This window comes from Leucoraja erinacea, chromosome 1 (assembly GCF_028641065.1).
Source record: "Leucoraja erinacea ecotype New England chromosome 1, Leri_hhj_1, whole genome shotgun sequence".
NCBI classification, from domain to species: domain Eukaryota; kingdom Metazoa; phylum Chordata; class Chondrichthyes; order Rajiformes; family Rajidae; genus Leucoraja; species Leucoraja erinaceus.
In genome coordinates, this window is record NC_073377.1 from 77,396,006 (window position 1) to 77,413,614 (window position 17,609).

The following is a 17,609-nucleotide window of genomic DNA, read 5'->3' on the forward strand; positions in this document are numbered from 1 at the left end:
TATCTCACTTTCTCATCCACGCTGGGGGCAATTTATAGAGGTCAGTTAATCTACAAACCTGGGATGTGGGAAGAAACCAGAGAATCCAGAAGAAACCCACATGGGAATATGCAAATTCTGCACAGACAGCACTGAAACTCAGAATCAAACTCAGGTCTATGGTCCTGTGAGGCAGAAGTTCTATCAGCTGGTTCTTGTTAAGTATAACCTTCAACTATGTTTCTATCTTTCTTTTCTCCCAAATAGGATATATGAGCGTAATGTATGATTACATTTGCAGTGTAATTAGAAAAATGAAGACTCACTTTCACATGTTCCACGAGCTCTCTACGTTTCCATGCATTTACTTGTATACTCTACTTTGATTGGGTTCCAAGAACAGAGCACTTTCACACCCACATACATGTAATGCAGTTACTTAGTAATGTTATTTTATCTTTGCAAGTCTCCACGAGATAAGAGAGACAGCATCGGTGCTTTTGCTGCAGAACTACAATGTGTACAGTATCCTTCAGCTAATCTGACAGAAAGTGAGCTATATTACTTATTCCAGAAACCAGAAGAATAACCTCCATATGTACCACCAGGCAGAAACATCTGTTAGTTTGTGACACTCTGATATATATGCTAAATGCCAAACTTCATCTGTTGCTGTTTGCTCCATTCAATTTAGGTAAAGAAGAAAAAAATAAAAGTACTCTCCATTGTTGGTAGTCCGTGTGTGTAAGAAAATGTGTACTCATCTTGGCATTTTTGCTTCCATTTTGGTTCCATAGCTGCAATTCTTTAGAGGTCCTAAAATTACAGCGGGAAAATAGCTACTATAGAAACTCAGTGGGCCAGGCAGCATCTGTGGGGGCAGATGGATGCTTGATGTGTTGGGTTGAAACCCTGCATTAGGTTCTGAAGCTAACGGAAATACCAAATGTATGTAGAATTGTAGCGGCAGTCTGGTATCAGCTCTTTTTGGTGATGAACATACATTGACCCCGTTTGAGGTGTGAAGTGAGAGGTTGAGTAATGTTAATTGTACAAACATTTAGTGGCCATTATCTGTCCATTAAATGAACTGTCGCGAATGTGACCACCTGCACGACTTACACCACAGATATCTGCGTGAATCACAGAGAACATTATTAAAGGATCCCAACCCGAAACTTCACCAGACCATTCCTTTCACAAATGCTGCCTGAACTGCAGTTTCTCCAGCAATTTGTGTATTGCTCATGATTCCAGCATTTTCATTTCCTTGTGTCACCATAATTAATCCAATTCAGTACTACTACCATAAAAAAATGCACTGCTAATTAAACTTTGCAACCCGCATCTTTCACTGCATTGCTCAGACGAAATTAGAAACTACACATGCCTAATATGCCTTATACCTTTCAATTTCACTTCTTTATATCCCATCTGATGTAACTGGCATCTGTAAACCTGCATCTGCGATGTTGAGCGAGATGTCAGCTGATTTACATCGGGGAGACTAAGCGGAGGTTGGGCGATCGTTTCGCCGAACACCTCCGCTCAGTTCGCAATAACCTACCTGAACTCCTGGTGGCTCAGCACTTCAACTCCCCCTCCCATTCCCAATCCAACCTCTCTGTCCTGGGTCTCCTCCATTGCCAGAGTGAGCAACACCGGAAATTGGAGGAACAGCACCTCATATTCCGCCTGGGCAGCTTGCATCCGGATGGCATGAACGTTGAATTCTCCCAATTTTGCTAGCCCTTGCTGTCTCCTCCCCTTCCTTAACCCTCGAGCTGTCTCCTCCCATCCCTCCGCCCTCGGGCTCCACCTCCTCCCCTTTTTCCTTCCTTCTCCCCTCTCACCTCCCATCAGTCTGAAGAAGGTTTCGGCCCGAAACGTCGCCTATTTTCTTCGCTCCATAGATGCTGCTGCACCCGCTGAGTTTCTCCAGCAATTTTGTGTATCTGCGATGTTGACGACAGCTTTCAAAGTCAAGAATGCCTTCATGAGATAAATTCATGACAGAAACATAGAAAATAGGTGCAGGAGGAGGCCATTTGGCCCTTCAATTCATTGTGATCATGTCTGATCATCCCCTATCAATAACCCGTGCCTGCCTTCTCCCCATATTTCTTGACTCCACCAGCCCCTAGAGCTCTATCTAACTCTCTCTTAAATCTATCCAGTGACTTGGCTTCCACTGACCTCTGTGGCAGGGAATTCCATAAATTCACAACTCTCTGGGTGAAAAAGTTTTTTTCTCACCCCAGTCATAAATGACCTCCCCTTTATTCTAAGACTGTGGCCCTTGGTTCTGGACTCACCCAACATTGGGAACATTTTTCCCACATCTAGCTTGTCCAGTCCTTTTATAATTTTATATGTTTCTATAAGATATCCCCTCATCCTTCTAAACTCAAGTGAATACAAGTCAAGTCTTTTCAATCTTTCCTCATATGACAGTCCCGCCATCCCAGGGATCAATCTCGTAAACCTACGCTGCACTGCCTCAATCACAAGGATGTCCTTCCTCAAATTAGGAGACCAAAACTGGACACAATACTCCAGATGTGGTCTCACCAGAGCCCTATACAACGGCAGAAGAACCTCTTTACTCCTATACTGAAATCCTCTTGTTATGAAGGCCAACATTCCATTACCTTTCTTCACTGCCTGCTGTACCTGTAAGACAACTTTCAGTGACCGGAGTACAAGGACGCCCAGGCCTCTTTGTACCTCCCCCTTACCTAACCTAACCCCATTGTGATAATAATCTGCCCCCTTGTTTTTGCCGCCAAAGTGGATAACCTCACATTTATCTATATTATACTGCATCTGCCACGCATCTGCCCACTCACTCAACCTGTCCAGGTCACCCTGCAACCTGCTAACATCCTCTTCACAGCTCACACTGCCACCAGCTTTGTGTCATTGCTAGTGTTGCTCCTATTTCCCTCTTCCAAATCATTAATATATATGGTAAACAGTTGCGGCCCCAACATCGAGCCTTGTGGCACTCCACTCGCCACTGCCTGCCATTCTGAAAAGGACCCGTTCACTCCTACTATTTGCTTCCTGTCGGCCAACCAATTTTCTATCCATGTCAACGCCCTACCCCCAATACCATGTGCTCTAATTTTAGTCACCAGTCTCCCGTGCGGGATCCTATCAAAGGCTTTACGAATGTCCAGATACCCTACATCCACTGGAATCCCTTCATCCATTTTACTTGGCACATCCTCAAAAAATTCCAGAAGATTAGTCAAGCATGATTTCCCTTTCATAAATCCATGTTGACTTGGACTAATCCTTTTACTGCCATTCAAATGCCGCATTATTACCTCTTTAATAATTAACTCCAGCATCTTTCCCACAACCAAAGTCAGGCTAACTGGTCTGTAATTTCTTGTTTTTTCTCTCGCTCCTTTCTTGAAAAGTGGGATAACATTAGCTATCCTCCAATCCACAGGAACTGATCCTGAATCTATTCAACATTGGAAAATGATCACCATTGCGTCCACTATTTCTAGAGCCACCTCCCCGAGGACCCTGGGGTGCAGACCATCAGGCCCAGGGGATTTATCATCCTTCAATCCCATTAGCCTACCAATACTATTTCTCACCTAATGAACATTTCTTTCAGTTCCTCTACCCATTTAATCCTCTGTCCTCCAGTACATTGGGAGATTGTTTGTGTATTCCTTAGTGAAGACAGATCCGAAGTACCTATTCAACTCTTCTGCCATTTCCTTGTTGCCCATGATAATTTCACCCATGTCTGCCTTTAAGGGACCCACATTTAACTTTGCTACTCTTTTTCCCTTTACATATCTAAGGAAGCATTTACTGTCCTTCTTTATATTCCTGGCCAGCTTCCCTTCGTACTTCATATTTTCAGCCTGTATTGCCCGTTTTGTTTCCTTCTGTTGTCCTATGAATGTTTCCCAATCCTCTGGCTTCCGGCTACTCTTTGCTGTGTTATACATCTTTTCATTAAGTTTTATCCTATCCTTAACTTCTCTAGTCAGCCACGGTTGCCTCCTACTCCCCTTAGAATCTTTCTTCCTTTTTGGAATGAAATGATCCTGCGTCTGCCAGATTATGCCCAGAAATTCCTGCCATTGCTGTTCCACCATCATTCCTGCTAGGATCCCTTTCCAGTCTACCTTGGCGAGCTCCCCTCTCATGCCTTCATAGTCCCCTTTGTTCAACTGCATCACTGACACTTCTGATTTTACCTTCTCCTTATCCAATTGCAGATTAAAACTAATCATATTATGATCACTACCTCCAAGCGGTTCCTTTACCATATAACATATAATCATATAACAATTACAGCACGGAAACAGGCCATCTCGGCCCTATAAGTCCGTGCCGGACATCTTTTTTCCCTTAGTCCCACCTGCCTGCACTCATACCATAACCCTCCATTCCCTTATTATCCATATGCCTATCCAATTTATTTTTAAATGATATCAACGAACCTGCCTACACCACTTCCACTGGAAGCTCATTCTACACCGCTATCACTCTCTGAGTAAAGAAGTTCCCCCTCATGTTACCCCTAAACTTCTGTCCTTTAATTCTGAAGTCATGTCCTCTTGTTTGAATCTCCCCAATTCACAAAGGGAAAAGCTGATCCACATCAACTCTGTCTATTCCTCTCATCATTTTAAAGACCTCTATCAAGTCCCCCCTTAACCTTCTGCGCTCCAGAGAATAAAGACCTAACTTATTCAACCTTTCTCTGTAACTTAGTTGTTGAAACCCAGGAAACATTCTAGTAAATCTCCTCTGTACTCTCTCTATTTTATTGACATCCTTCCTATAATTGGGCGACCAAAATTGTACACCATACTCCAGATTTGGTCTCACCAATGCCTTGTACAATTTTAACATTACATCCCAGCTTCTATACTCAATGCTCTGACTTATAAAGGCTAGCATACCAAAAGATTTCTTTATAACCCTATCTATATGAGATTCCCCCTTCAAGGAACTATGCACGGTTATTCCCAGATCCCTCTGTTCACCTGCATTCTTCAATTCCCTACCATTTACCATGTACGTCCTATTTTGATTTGTCCTGCCAAGGTGTAGCACCTCACATTTATCAGCATAAACTCCATCTGCCATCTTTCAGCCCATTCTTCCAAATGGCCTAAATCACTCTGTAGACTTTGGAAATCCTCTTCATTATCCACAACACCCCCTTTGGTATCTTGGTATCATCTGCATACTTACTAATCCAATTTACCACACCTTCATCCAGATCATTGATGTTCATGACAAACAACAAAGGACCCAACACCGATCCCTGAGGCACCCCACTAGTCACCTGCCTCCAACCCGACAAACAACCATCCACCATTACCCTCTGGCTTCTCCCATTCAGCCACTGTTGAATCCATCTTGCTACTCCTGCATTTATACCCAACAGTTGAACCTTCTTAACCAACCTTCCATGAGGAACCTTGTCAAAGGCCTTACTAAAGTCCATATAGACAATATCCACTGCTTTACCCTCGTCAATTTCCCTAGTAACCTCTTCAAAAAATTCAAGAAGATTAGTCAAACATGACCTTCCAGGCACAAATCCATGCTGACTGTTCCTAATCAGACCCTGTTTATCCAGATGCTTATATATATTATCTCTAAGTATCTTCCATTAATTTGCCCACCACTGAAGACCAAACTAACAGGTCTATAATTGCTAGGTTTACTCTTAGAACCCTTTTTAAACAATGGAACAACATGCGCAGTATGCCAATCCTCGGGGACTATTTCCGTTTCTAATGACATTTGAAATATTTCTGTCATAGCCCCGGCTATTTCTACACTAACTTCCCTCAATGTCCTAGGGAATATCCTGTCAGGACCTGGAGACTTATCCACTTTTATATTTTTCAAAAGTGTCAGGACTTCTTTTACTTTGAATCTCATAGTATTCATAGCTAATCTACTAGTTTCCCTTACCTTCCATTATTCAATATCCTTCTCCTTGGTGAATACTGAAGAAAATAAATTGTTCAATATCTCCCCCATCTCTTTTGGCTCTGCAGATAGCTGTCCACTCTGTCTCTCCAATGGACCAATTTTATCCCTCATTATCCTTTTGCTATTAATATAGCTGTAGAAACCATTTGGATTTACTTTCACCTTACTTGCCAAAGCAACCTCATGTCTTCTTTTAGCTTTTCTAATTTATTTCTTAAGATTATTTTTAAATTCCTTATACTCCTCAAGCACCTCATTTACTCCATGCTGCCTATAATTATAGTAGATCTCCCTCTTTTTCCGAAGAAGATGTCCAATTTCTCTTGAAAACCATGGCTTTCCAATTTTTACTGTTTCCTTTCAACCGAACAGGAACATAAAGATTCTGTACTCTTAAAATTTGCCCATTAAATGTCCTCCATTTCTCTTCTACATCCTGCCCATAAAACAAAATGTCCCAGTTCACTCCTTTTAAATCATTTCGCAGCTCATCTAAGTTAGCCTTTCTCCAATCAAAAATCTCAACCCTAGGTCCAGTTCTGACCCTCTCCATAATTATATTGAATCTAATGGTATTGTGATCACTGGACCCGAAGTGCTCCCCAACGCATACTTCCGCCACCTGTCCCGTCTCATTTCCTAACAGGAGGTCCAACACAGCCCCTCCTCTAGTAGGCACCTCTATGTATTGCTGCAAAAATCTATCCGGCACACATTTTACAAACTCCGAACCATCCAGCCCAGTTACCGAATGTGTTTCCCAGTCTATGTGTGGAAAGTTGAAATCTCCCACAATCACCACTTTGTGCTTACTACTAATATCTGCTATCTCCTTACATATTTGCTCTTCCAATTCTCGATCCCCATTTGGCGGTCTATAATACACCCCTATAAGTGTTGCCACCCCTTTCCCACTTCTGAGTTCCACCCAAATAGCCTCCCTAGATGAGCCCTCCAATCTATCCTGCCAAAGCACTGCTGTAATATCTTCCCTGACTAGTAATGCAACACCTCCACCTCTTGCCCCTCCAATTCTATCACACCTGAGCAACGAAATCCTGGAATATTTAGTTTCCAATCACAGCCCTCCTGCAACCATGTTTCACTGATCGCCACAACATCATACTTCCAGGTGTTTATCCAAACTCTAAGCTCATCCACCTTTCTTACAATGCTCCTAGCATTAAAATATGCACATTTAAGAAACCCCCCGCCTCTTATTCTCTGTTTTTTTCCTTTTTTTTCTTTCTCCTCTTGTGCCCGAGTGCTTCCCTTTTCTGCTTCCTGCCTCCCATTCTGTCTACTAGCTTTCTCTATTTGAGTCCCTCGCCCCAACCATTCTAGTTTAAAGTCTCCCCAGTAGCCTTTGCAAATTTCCCCACCAGGATATTGGTCCCCCTTGTGTTCAAGTGCAACCCATCCTTTCTGTACAGGTCCTACCTTCCCCAAAATAAATCCCAATGATCCAGAAAGTTGAATCCCTGCCCTCTGCACCAGTCGTTCAGCCATGCATTTATCCTCCATTTCGCTCCATTCCTATTCTCACTGTCGCGTGGCACAGGCAGTAATCCTGAGATTGTTACATTTTTGGTCCTTTTCCTTAACTCTCCTCCCAACTCCCTAAATCCTCCCTTCAGGACCTCTTCCCTTTCTTTTACCTATGTCATTGGTACCTATATGTACCACGACCTCAGGCTCCTCTCCCTCTGATTTCAGGATATCTTGGGCGCGTTGAGACACGTCCAAGACCTTGGCACCAGGGCGGCAGACCACCATCCTGGTCTCCCGACTGCATCCACAGAATCGCCTATCCGACCCCCTAACAATAGAGTCCCCAATTACTATTGCCCTCTTCTGTAACGGGTATAGCTTGGACCCAATAGCAGCACAGAATCAGGCAGGTATAATTGGTAATGAACCTTATAATGATACTGTAACACAGAGTAGTAACACAAGAATGGGTACACCATACTCACACAGAGGCTTCAGGATTGAGCGAGGGTTCCGAAAAGGGGCAGGCAGGAGACGTAGTTGGGGTAGCGGAAGAGCCGGTAACCAGGAGATCCAACACACGATGCAAACAAACCAGCGAGAGACAGACGAAAGGATAGTCGAAGTCAGGCAGGTAGTCGAGGAGCCGTTGCAGGGATACACCAAACAGCCCAGGAGAGAGGCAGACAGAAACCAGGAGGTCGGGGACAGAAGGCTGAGGTGCTATCCGGGAAGACGACAGGACGGAATGGTCAGGGGCAGGCAGGTTCGAATCAGTGTAGGCAGTCGGGAAATCACTGGAGAGTCTTGCATGAATGCTGAGAACAATCTGGCACTGTGTGAACGGTGAGGAGAGTCTATATACCGGGTTAATAGGTGATCAGAGGCAACTGAGTGCAACAGGTGAGGAGAGTTAGGCTGATGAGAGGGGAGTGGCAGGCAGGTAGGTGAGGAGAAGGAGGGACCGGTGGAAAAGTACTGGGAGGTGAAGTGGATGAGAATGAGGAGAGGGCAGACTGTGACAGAACCCCCCCCCCCCCCCCCCCCCCCCCCCCCCCTCAAGGGACGGCTTCTGAGGTCCCAAAACAAAAAAAACAATAAAGAAAATAAACCCAATCCCACGCAGAGTTGGGTGGGAGGAGGGGGACCGGAGGAGGGCTAATATTCGTCCGAGACATCCATGTCCGCATCCTCCTCCATGGCATCAGAGGAAAGCTCCATCTCGTCATCACTGGGTGCCTCAGACGGAAGAGGGGACAGAGTCTCAGGGGCGGCGACCCCTCTAGGAGTGGCGGACTTGAACGGCTGGTCGGGATGACGCTGGTGAAATTCCCTGATGAGGGAGGCATCCAGGATGTGTCGAGCAGGAACCCAGGACCTCTCCTCTGGACCGTAACCCTCCCAATCGACCAGGTATTGGAGACCCCTCCTGCGACGGCGGGAGCACAGGAGGTGGTGCACTGTAAATGCGGGGCCTCCGTTGATGAGATGAGGAGGAGGAGGGACTGCGGGGACCAGGGAGTTCTCCCGGACTGGCTTTACTGTGGACACGTGGAACGTAGGATGTACCCGCATGGAACGAGGCAACTTGAGCCTCACAGCCGCTGGGTTGATGACCTTCTGGATCGCAAAGAGACCGATGAACTTGGGTGCCAACTTCTTGGACTCCACCCTCACGGGAACGTCCCAGGTCGACAGCCACACCTTCTGGCCCGCGAGGTAGGTGGGGGCCTGGGTGCAGTGACGGTTGGCAGCCATGGCGTAATGGTCCACAGAGCGGAGAAGAGCCGCCCTGGCTTGGGTCCACATCCTGCGGTAGCGACAAATGAAGGCCTGGATGGACGGGCAGGAAACCTCTTTCTCCAGCGCTGGGAACAGTGGAGGCTGGAACCCGTAGGCACACTGGAAAGGTGAGAGCCCAGTGGATGAGCTTGTCAGGGTGTTGTGGGCGTACTCCACCCACAACAACTGCTGGGACCAGGAGGAGGGATGCTTGGACACCATACACTGCAGCGCCGTCTCCATCTTCTGATTCTTCCTTTCAATCTGGCCGTTGGACTGGGGATGAAATCCGGACGTCAGACTCACGGTGGCCCCCACAAGCGTGCAGAACTCGCTCCAGAACCCAGAGGCAAACTGGGGACCACATCGGTGGGGAGACCATGGAGCCTGAAGACGTGGAGTAATAAGAGCGCGGCCGTTTCCTTGGCTGACGGAAGCTTGGGCAGGGGCACGAAGTGAGCCATGTTGCTAAATTGATCGACCACGGTCAGGATGGTGGTGTGACCACTGGATGGGGGTAGGCCGGTAACGAAGTCCAGGAAGATGTGGGACCATGGTCGATGGGGTACAGGCAGTGGCAGCAGATGACCCGCAGGAGCTTGGTGTGAGACCTTGTGCTGGTTGCAAACGGGACAGGCGTTGACAAACTCCCGAGTGTCCTCCTCCAGCAATGTCCACCAGAACCTCCGTAGCACCATCTCCTTGGTCCGCTGAATGCCAGGATGACAGGTGACTCGAGATCTGTGGGCCCACTGAAGGATGTCGGACCGCAGGGCAGAAACCACAAACAGGCGATCAGGAGGGCATGCGCTGGGTCCCGGCTGGTTCTCCAAGGCCGCCTTGACCTTTTCCTCCACTTCCCAGGTGAGGGAGGCAACCCTGTGCGAGGATGGGAGGATGGTCTTGGGGCCACGGGCAGGCTCCTCCTTCCCCAAGAACTGCCGAGAGAGGGCATCGGGCTTCACGTTGCGGGACCCAGGTCGGTAGGAGAGGGAGAAGTTGAAGCGGGTGAGGAAGAGAGACCAGCGGGCCTGACGAGAGTTGAGCCTCTTGGATGACTGGAGGTATTCAAGGTTCTTGTGGCGAGTCCAAACCAAGAAAGGCTGCTCAGTTCCCTCCAACCAGTGACGCCAATTCCTCCAACGCCAACTTAACCGCCAACAGTTCTCGGTTGCCAATGTCATAATTCCTCTCAGCAGGGGTCAGGCATCGGGAGAAGAAGGCGCATGGATGGAGCTTCTGGTCCCCGGCAGCCCGCTGGGACAGAACAGCTCCCACCCCCACGTCGGAGGCGTCCACATCCACCACGAACTGTCTATCTGAGTCCGGAACTTGGAGGATGGGGGCCGATGTAAACAGTGTCTTGAGTGTCTGAAAAGCTTAGTCGGCCGCGGCAGACCACCGGAACAGAACCTTGGAGGAGGTGAGGGGTGTGGCCACAGTACTGTAGCCACGGATGAACCGTCGGTAAAAATTGGCGAACCCCAGGAACCTTTGGAGCTGCTTGCGGGAGTCTGGAACAGGCCAGGTGGTGACAGCAGAGACCTTAGCGGGGTCCATCTTGATGTTCCCTTGGCCTGACAGCCCTGACCCTCCTCCACTCGCTCCAACGGTCCCGGGCCTCTGTTTACCTCGGGAATTTTATGAACTCCGTTTGTTCTTTGCATTTATCTCTTGTTCCCCAACCATTCTGCATGAGCATTCTGACATATTCAAATTTTGCAAGGGCAATGGTATGGTCCCAGTCTCTACATTTATCCATTGCCGTAATTGCAAGTTTGAACAGACACCAAAGTCTCTTCAGCCTTAAGTCAAGCTTTTGGAATTCAAGCCCAAGGGATTCATTTGGTCTTTACTAATCAAAATTATCATCAATACAAGACCAGTGCACTTGTGTGCAGAGCGTAATAGTGATATAGCATAGTAACTGCCCATTCACCCCAACTTGCCAAAATTACACATATATGCTAGTCTCACATGCCTGCATGTCCCATATCCCTCCAAGCTTTTCCTATATATGTGCATCTTGCATTTATCTTCATAGGGACATACGCAATACCATGAGATGTTTATATATCTGCTTCATTAATGCAAACATACAAATTCACTGCACCTTAATGCACATGTGTTATCTTCAACACAAAGATAATGAAATAATTAGCCTGCAGCTGTTTGTTTCTGTTTGTTGATTAGCTTACTTCAAGATTTCATGCAGGTAGTGTAACAATATTATTAAATCCAGATACTGAATGGTAGTGCCATAATTTATATTAAAGGAGTTTCTTGACAGCTTTATTTCCTGGCCCAGCTGACAGCAAAATACCTACTGGAGAAAAACCATATTCACCAGATGTTACAACTACTCGAGACCAAACTTTCTCATTGCTTGAGTTAAATTAATAATGGCAGATGTAATAAGATAATTACCCTACAACTTATGCCAAGGTAAAAAATCATGTAAGGGAAGTTACCTTGACAACAGAATGTTGCAATAGCTGTATGAAAAAGGAGTGAGACCTATTTAGTCCACTTTCTAAAGTGCTGGTAGTCGTAACATACAGCAGAGAAGTTGTTATTTAACCATAACAATAAATCTCTGTCAATTAGTTTCTAACAAACCTGGAGATCAGGCAAGAAAAATCACCAATGTTGGAAGGATTTGTAAACCCAGAAGAGAGGTTAGTGGATGCACAGCTAACGTCAAGATGGCGATCAATAGATTAACAATCAACAATTTTTGTTGTTAAGAGAATCACAGGATATGGGTTTAGTGCAGGAAAGAAGAACCAAGGTAATAGATCAGCCATGATCATATTGAAGGGCGGGGAGGAATGAGGACCTACTGCCTTTTTTTCTTTTGTTGTTACGTCCATTAAAGGAATGAGGAATCCTCACCTCTCAACATCAACCGGTTACATAGAAACAGAGAAACGTAGAAAATAGGTGCAGCAGGAGGCCATTCGGCCCTTCGAGCCAGCACCGCCATTCATTGTGATCATGGATGATCATCCCCTATCAATAACCCGTGCCTGCCTTCTCCCCATATCCCTTGACTCCACTAGCCCCTATGCCACCCATATTATATATCGTGTGGCAAATTAATCATGCACTCTTATCAAATATCATTCACATAAAGGACAAATTTGCATGTAAATGAATCAGAACTATCTGCAATTGCTTTGTCTTAGAATATATTCAAAGTAGATATACTAATTATTAATTGAAATATTGTCGTGTTGGGGTGCGGGATACTGGAGAAGGAGTGGCATTGCGAAGTAAATTTTAATTCCCCCCAATCGATGGGAAAGGATCATGGAAAATGGTGAGAGTTGGTTCAATTCCAAACCTGCATGACGATGGGCAGTTCTAGTTTAACAACAGTAGATCTGCAGTTGCTAATGGGCCAATTCGGGAGATGCATGTCTAAAATGATTTCCAGTAGTGGGAGAGCCTAGGACCAAAGGGCACAGCCTTAGAATAAAAATAATGTACCTTTTAAAAGGGGGATGAGGAGGAGGAATTCATTGTCACAGACAGCATTGGAGGCCATGTAATTGGGTATCTTTAGAGCGGACATTGATAGGTGTAGTAACGGTGTAAAAGGTTATGGGGATAAGGCAGGAGAATGGGGGGGAGGGGGGGGGAGGGGGGGGGGGGTTAGGAGGGGAAAATAGATCAGCCAGAGGTCATAGCCTCAGAATGAAAGGGTGCTCTTTTAGAAAGGAGATAGTAGCTCAAGGCTGCTCTCTAATTATTGGTAGGATGGTTCAGTTGCCTAATAATAAGTGGAAAGAAACTGTCCCTGAATCTGGAGGTTCTCATTTTCACACCTATACCTTTTGCTCGATGGGTGAGGGGATAAGAGGGCTTGGCCAGGGTGCAACTGGTCCTGAATTAGGCTGCTGGACTTGCCGAGGCTGCATCACGTGTAAATTAGGTCAATAGAAGGGAGGTTGGTTTATGCCATCAGATGATTGAGAAAATATCCTCCTGATTCACGCCTAATTCAGCTGTTGACTCCATGTTCCTCGAAGTTGAACAACACCTGGAGGAAGCACTGCAAGCAGCAAACACCATGTACTTTGTATAGAGGGACTTCAATGGGCATCACCAACAGTGGGTTTGTAGCAGCAACATTGACTGAATGATCAGAGTCCCATTCCCTCTCTCCAGAGATGCTGCCTGGCCAGCTGAGTTTTTTATGTCTATTTTCAGTTTATACCAGCATCTGCAGTTCCTTCCTACACAAGCCCTATAAACCTACTGAAGCTCAGCCTCACCAATCTACCTATGAGACGTGGACTTGTCCAATGTAGGTCCAATGTAGTATTGGTAGAGTTAATCAGCCCACAATTATCATGGAGATCATAAATTAGGTCTTTATTCTCTGGAGCGCAGAAGGTTAAGGGGGGACTTGGTAGAGGTCTTTAAAATGATGAGAGGGATTGACAGAGTTGATGTGGACAAGCTTTTCCCTTTGAGAATAGGGAAGATTCAAACAAGAGGACATGACTTCAGAATTAAGGGACAAAAGTTTAAGGGTAATATGAGGGGGAACTTCTTTACTCAGAGAGTGGTAGCAGTGTGGAATGAGCTTCCAGTGGAAGTGGTGGAGGCAGGTTCATTGGTATCATTTAAAAATAAATTGGATAGGCATATGGATGAGAAGGGAATGGAGGGTTATGGTATGAGTGCAGGCAGGTGGGACTAAGGGGAAACAAAATTTGTTCAGCACGGACTTGTAGGGCCGAGATGGCCTGTTTCTGTGCTGTAATTGTTATATGGTTATATGGAGACTATCTCACACATTCATATCAAGGTAAACCTAAGTCATGTTGGTATTACAGTATGTCCTTCATGCCAGATGGAATAGACTTGGAAAAAATCTAATCTTCAAACTAAATGATTATGAGATGTTTTGGATTATGAGCAGCAGCAGAAATGTACACCATCACAGTCTATCATCTCATGACCCAGTATATCCCTCACTTCGCTATTATTATCAAGTCAGGGGTTAATTCTGGTTCAAGGAGTGCGGAAAGCAAGCTGGGATTTGTTCCATTGTAGCCAGGTATATCAAACATCCAAAAGAAGTGTGGGTTTGTAGGTTCATTGGCCTCTGTAAATTGCCCCTCAGGGTGTAGAGAGTGGAAAAGTGTGATAATATCAAACTAGTGAGAATGTGTGATCGAAGACCGTATCTCAGTTGACCAAGGGGCAGTTTTTATGTTGTATCTCTCTAAACTCATGGATGGAGGCCTCCAGTGTTGCATATCCATGGATACCATGTCAGGTGTGTGGATGTGGGATTTGTGCAAGAGCCAAGCAGAATCCAACCCATTGTTAGGGCAGATTGCATGGCACTTTCCACTGACCCTACCTTCCCCAGTTTTGCAAAACAGCAAAAGGAAAACATGATGTTGATAATCAGAGTTTGTTTGAAGAAATTAACAATAAGATAGGCCAGTTACATCCCAAGTTTCATCTAGAGAGAGTCATAGGGTCATATACCTGTAGCTTGGAAACAGCCTTTCAGCTCAGCTTACCCACAGCGACCAATAGGTCCCATCCACATCAGTCCCACCTGCCTGTGTTTGGCCCACATCCCTCTAAACCTATCCTATCCATGTACCTGTCTAAATGTTTGAATGTTGTGCCACCAGGGAAACACATGAGCAGGCTGTTCTCATGCACAGTTCTCAGGTTCATCTTCTCAGCGGAGCTCAGCAGAACAGTTCTCCAGGTAGGAAATCTTCGAACTGTACCTGCACCATGTTTCCATTAAAATGATGGAGGAAATGTGGAAACAAGGAGCAAATCACAAAGGGGGGTTTTAAAATTTGATTTAAATAGGGTCATATAAATGATTTTTTAAATGTTATTTTTATACACTATACTTTTTAATTGATGGAAACGGATCCTTCGAGTCCATACTGACCCCAATCACCAGTTCACGCTCATTCGAAGTTATCGTTCTTTTGGATCTCCCTGCACACTAGGGTCAATTTAAAGAGGCCAAATAACCTACAAAACCACATGTATTTGGGATATGAGAGGAAACTGGAAACCTGAGGAAACCCATGTGGTCACAAGGAGAATGTGTAAACTCCACACAGACAGCACTCAAGGTCTGGATCAAACCACAGTCTCTGGTGCTGCGAGGCAGCACCACTGTGCCCCCTGATCTGTTTTTAAATAATAATGTTTGCTTTACTTTTCATTTCATTTAAAACGTTCTTGTGTGAGTTTAACTGGTTGTAAATGTCAAATTAATTCACAAACACTCAATTGCACTAAAAAGCAATGACAGCTGATGAGCCAAGTGCACGCTGGGTGCTACCTGTGGGGCCATGCACTTATGTATAAAGGAACTGCAGATGCTGGTTTAAACCAAAGATAGACACAAAATGCTGGAGTAACTCAGCAGGACAGGCAGCATCTCTGAAGAGAAGGAACGGGTGACATTTCAGGTTGAGACCCTTCTTCAGACTGACGTCAGGGTGGAGGGGGATAGATAGGTAAAGAAGTGTGCAGGTGTGAAAGCAGGGCAAAGGGAATGGAGATCACGGAAAAAGTAGAATAGATAATTGTTAGTTGGGAGAAGGTAACAACAAAGCAAATAGAGATAAAATGTAGTTGGAGACCCTCAGACTGTTCGGAGATCTGGGAAGGGGGAAAGGATTGAGAAAGAGTGAAAGCAAGGGTTACTTAAAGTTAATATTCATACAACTGGGGTGTAAGCTGCCTTAGCGAAATATGAAGTGCTGATCCTCCAATTTGCACTGGGCCTTACTCTAACAATGGAGGAGGCCCAGGACAGAAAGGTCACTGTGGGAATGGGAGTAGGAGTTAAAGTGTCCAGCAACCGGGAGATTCGGTAGGTTCAGGCAGACTGAGCAGAGATGTTCAACAAAACGATCGCCGTACCCTGTGCTTGGTCTCGCTGATGTACAGCAATCCACACCTGGAATTGCAGATACAGTAGATGAGTTTGGAGGAGGTGCAAGTGAACCTCTGCCTCACCTGAAAAGACTGTTGAGTCCCTTGCATGGAGTCGAGGGGGGAGGTATAGGGATAGGTGTTGCATCTCCTACGGTTGCAGGGGAAAGTACCTAGGGAGGGGGTGGCTTGGGTGGGAAGGGATGAGATGGGTCATGAACTGGTTCTGGTAGGATCTCTGTGCCTCCCCGAGCTAAGCTGATCTGCTGAGACTCAGGCATGATTGAGGGGCAAGGCTGCAAGTACTTTGGGAGCTTTTTAATATATATTTAATAACCAAAAATACAAAATCATCTGGTGGAGCATTGTCAACATAATCCGGTTAATGGAATTGTATGTTACAGATATATTTAACAATCCCATAAATGCAAGATGCTTAGGTTAAAACCCAAAAATCAAATCAGTCACATTTTATTGTTAGCAAACTCATCTCTTTTGTTTTGCTGTTATAATTTAAGAGAGTCGAGAGGCAAGAGTGTTTTATTGTCATATGTCTCAGATAGAACAATGAAATTCTTACGTGCTGCAGTACAACAGAATATGTAATCATAGCACACTGTAAACAATATAATAAATGAGAGAAAAAAAAGTTCCGTGTGTTTAAAATACACACACACATGCATACGTACACATAAAAAACAAACAAACAATAATATTGCAATAATAATAATAATTGTAGTTCAGAGCTTATTTGAGATTGTAGTGTTTAATAGCCGAATGGCTGTCGGGAAGAAGCCGTTCCTGAACCTGGACGTTACAGTTTTCAGGCTCCTGTATCTTCTTTCCGATGGCAGGGGTGAAATGAGTGTGTGGTCAAGGTGGTGTGGGCCTCTGATGATGCTGCCTGCTTTTGAGGCAGCGACTCTGGTAAATCCCATTGATGGTGGGGAGGTGAGAACCCGTGATGGACTGGGCAGTGTTCACAACATTTTACAGTCTTCTTCGCCTGGACAATCAAGTTGCCGAACCAATCCTTAATGCAATCAGTCAATGTCCTCTCTAGAGAATCCACTCTGACATACCAAATCTCTGTAATCTTCTCAGAAGGCGTTGATGTGCTTTCTTTATAATTGCCTTATCCTCTATACTTTAACGGTAGTCAACAAATATTAAATCTTATTTTGAATTCAAATCCTGAAAGTCAGTTCACCTTGCATTATTATCATCTCTAGGCTTTAATTTGTTTGTGTTCCTTGTGTTAAGCCAAGTGGCGCTGCTCATGTGACATAGTACAGATGTGTAGACAATTATATATTGATATTGCACTTCAGTAATAAAAATGTGGTTTGTTCTTCAGCAAACAAATTAAATGAATTGTAATAATATAAAACTATTTCTTCTTTAATCCATTGCAAAGCAACCTTACATGC